This window comes from Ursus arctos, unplaced genomic scaffold, assembly GCF_023065955.2.
Source record: "Ursus arctos isolate Adak ecotype North America unplaced genomic scaffold, UrsArc2.0 scaffold_16, whole genome shotgun sequence".
In the NCBI taxonomy this organism is placed as follows: Eukaryota; Metazoa; Chordata; class Mammalia; order Carnivora; family Ursidae; genus Ursus; species Ursus arctos.
Window position 1 is genome coordinate 11,888,574 of NW_026622830.1, and position 3,594 is coordinate 11,892,167.

Here is a 3,594-nt window from a genome sequence, read left to right on the forward strand (position 1 = left end):
TCCATGGTTAAACATTAAAAACATGTAAATCAAGTAGAGCCCTAATCGTTATTTACTAATCTCCCAAATCACCTACAAGGCACAGAACCTGTGCTTTTGTGTCTACCACCATTTAGAAATGCCTGCAGGACGTACAAGTGTGCCATCTGCCCTCCATGTGCTCTCTGCCCCTGGAGTGTGACCCCCGGAGACATGATTGTTACTCATCACCCATGGTTCAGTGTTTATCTCCATTAACCGAACAGAAAAGCTTTTGTTTAAAGAATTTTATTTTCTCTCTCCAGATAGGATACAAGTTAAAAGTTTTACGAAGTTTTACGAAGTTTAACCATAATCCTGGATTCTTCAAAATGGGCAAAGGCCTCCAGACAGTCCTCAGGTTACACAAAACCCTTGAGACTGATTCAACCAGAACAATCACCCTTTCTCAGGAAAGCGCAGTGTCAGTTTTTTCCAAGAAGCCTTGTATTCCAGCTCCACAGTTGAGAAATTCCTTAAAAAGAAGATTACAATCAGTATTTAATTCTGATGTAAAAAGATACTTGTTTGGGATGTGGGACACCTCCAGGACCCAGTAGTGCTAATAGGTCAACAGTCCTACTCTTGTTTTAATTCTCCCCTCCTGTTTTATATACCACTTGGGAAGTGGGTTCCCAGGTTACTCCCCAGCAGGCAAACTCAACACCTCTATGGGGGCACATTTGATCACCTTATACAAGGGAACTGACACTTATTAGATAATGCCGTTTGCAGAAACCTCACCTGTTGCAGGACAGACTGAACCAAGCACATCAGGCTGCATCCATCTATTGCCCTGTGGCTCACAGGGCTCCCAACCTATAGGAAGTTAGCAGGTAAAACCAAGGTAAGTGACTCGATTCCTGGGGGAAGAAAACCAAGCTCAAACACCACTTAAAAAAAAAAAAAACAAAACAAAACCACACCGACACAGAAGATAGTTTGTTAGTGGTAAGCAGAAAACAGGGATAGAGTTATCTCCAGGGCCAATGCATCAGACAAAACACTGGCTAACGGTTGTTAGATCAACATGGTCGATCTGATGGGGAAAAAAGTTATGTCATCAGTTGCAATGGCCAAATATGAGTTATAGCAGAACACAAGGGGGAAAACAGTCCCATATTTAAGATAAAAGTAGGGATGCCTGGCTGGCTCAGAAAAGCATGCGACTTTTCATCTTAGGGATGAGTTCGAGCCCCATGCTGGATGTAGGAATAACTTAAATTAACTTTAAAATAAAAGGAGTTATTATCTCTCCCATTTTCCAGATCCTGTCTATTCAGCCACGTGGATACATCACTTACCAACATCTCATTCCTGGTCCAATCGAAGTCTGCTTTCTGCCAACCATCTACCTCTGAGATGAAAAAACAAACATGAGCTCCCATCAGCTAGATGCCCAGGGAGTGGGGGGCAAAGGAGCTGCTCAAGCTGGCATATCAGACAGAAACTGGCTTAGGAAAGTTAGATCAACATGGTCGATCTGTTGGGGAAAAAAGTTCGGTCATCATATATGCCAGGAGGAAGCTCTCGTTCTTAGAAAAAGCCTGGAACAAGGAGTAAGATTTGGTTGGTCTGCTTCTTTATCTGCAAACTCAATGTTTGAGAGTATCTGTATTCTGTTGTTGGCAATAACAGCTAAGATAAACATCCCTGCCTTCTGAGCTTGTATCTGAGAGGCCAATGTGGCTGGCAAGAATTGTGGGGAAATGGTTGGCTTTGCAGAGGTAAGAAAAGACCACAGGGTTTTGGCTAAGTGTCAGGATGTTACATTTTAATGCAAAATGCCATCACTGAAAATCTGACTTACAGGAACACTCTGGCACAAGTTTTATGGTAAGTCTGTCCTCCAGTAAGTCCTGCCCTTAAGGGGCCATTCCTGGACTAAATCAAATTAAAAGGGTACACAGTTGAGAATTAGTTTGAGTGGCTAGGTCAACCAAAAACACAAATTTAGCTTTCCCTTAGAAAAAAAATACGTGGGGCGCCTAGATGGCTGGGTTGGTAGAGCATGTGACTCGATCTCTAGGTTGTGAGTTTGAGCCCCACATTGGGTGTAGAGAGTCCTTAAAAAAAAAAAAATGTCCTCACTTGTAGAGGCCGCTTTTAGGCAATAAGTTTCAGCAATGGAAACCCGGCTCAATGCAAACAAGCCCTTTAGGCGACCCACCTCAAAATACCCCTAAGCCCTAGATGACCAATGGCTACTTCAGACTGGGCACAGGTACCAAAAACCTAAAATTCCATTCATTCCCATACCTCCTCTCACCTTCCCCCTTAACTACAGCCTCCCGCCACTGCCTCCTGGCAGACAGTCTTTTGCTTTCCTGCCTGCAGCTCCCTTGCAGTATATTCAACAAACATCCCCTCTTGTTCTGCTTCTAGTAAATTTTTTCACCCACCGACCTGCGCTGCCAGCCTCCACCCAATAAGACCCCCATCTACTGGAACTGTAAGTATGCTCAAGAAAACGGCTCATCAAAAAACACCTCACATGCGAAGAAATGGGATCCAAAAATATGCTTTCAGGAGCATTCAAGAGACATATAGGAATTAACACCTATTCGCTTTAAAGAGATTTTTCCACTTGGGAAAATTATTTTTCTTAAACCTGTTTCTTCACCGAAGCCTAACAGGTACGTATTTTTAGAACTGTGATAAAATGAAGGGTCCAGCGCACTTATAAGTAAAATTAGTTACGGTTAAATCTTCATTTTTCCCCCCAGTTTGCCTAGCAAACGAAGAGGCACCCAGAGCACGCGTTTCCTACAATAGGCCTGGATACAAATGCTTACGCCAGAGATCAGGAAACGGATGGCCGTAGATATCTACAGAGGGTTCTCTTGGAGGCCCAGCAGCGACCCCCTCCTCCGAGATCCATTCTGTACCCTCTGATCGCGCTGACCTGCGAACCAACAAAGAAAGGGCATCAATCGCCATCTTCTCACGGTCAGCAACAGAACATGGCCGGGCCTCTAGAGGCCGGTGTATCAGAACTAACTGGCAAATATTCAAAGACATCAGCACTGTCGATCTGATGGGGAAAAAAGCAAAGTCATCATTTACACCAGCCAATGACTCCTCAGGTCCGCACACTGGCGCGGACTTTTCCAGTTTTAACTGGTCTCCCCGACGCCTTTAGGCCTTTTAGGGTCAGAGCAGACGGAGCTACAGGCAGGGGCGAGAGCAAAGAGGGAAAAGGAGAAAAAGATATCTCGAAGGGAAAACAGCAGTATCTCCACTCACCACACACTGCAGCAAACCCGGGTTCCCGGGCCCGCACGGCAAAGGATAACGCAGAGGCCACCAAATATACAAACGAAAGCGCCGAAGACGAAAAAGAACGAAGACTCCCCCACACCTCTCTTATATAACCAGGGGAACGCTCTCACGCCTGCGCACTGCACCCGAGTCGCTTCCCCTTCCGTCCCGCGGCATGCGGGGCCCTCTGGGAAATGTAGTCTCCGAGCTGCCCGGCCCCAGGCAATCTAATGGTTGTCAAGGCTGCTCTAGCCCCGCCCCCTTCGCCGTACACTCGGGGCCACCAGGGCTTGTCGGCCTCGCCGCCATGTCGCG

At 46.0% G+C, this 3,594-nt stretch overlaps 3 non-coding genes across 3 annotated transcripts; all 3 read right to left on the minus strand.

The window, feature by feature from the left end:
- Positions 1-1,003: 1,003 nt before the first annotated feature.
- On the minus strand, positions 1,004-1,095 carry LOC113258862 (small nucleolar SNORD12/SNORD106). Its single transcript, XR_003317384.1, has one exon. It is a non-coding gene; the product is annotated as a small nucleolar SNORD12/SNORD106 (small nucleolar RNA).
- Positions 1,096-1,448: 353 nt separating this feature from the next.
- Positions 1,449-1,539, minus strand: LOC113258863 (small nucleolar SNORD12/SNORD106). Its single transcript, XR_003317385.1, has one exon. It is a non-coding gene; the product is annotated as a small nucleolar SNORD12/SNORD106 (small nucleolar RNA).
- Positions 1,540-2,999: 1,460 nt separating this feature from the next.
- LOC113258861 (small nucleolar SNORD12/SNORD106) lies at positions 3,000-3,090 on the minus strand. Its single transcript, XR_003317383.1, has one exon. It is a non-coding gene; the product is annotated as a small nucleolar SNORD12/SNORD106 (small nucleolar RNA).
- Between the last annotated feature and the right edge of the window lie 504 nt (positions 3,091-3,594).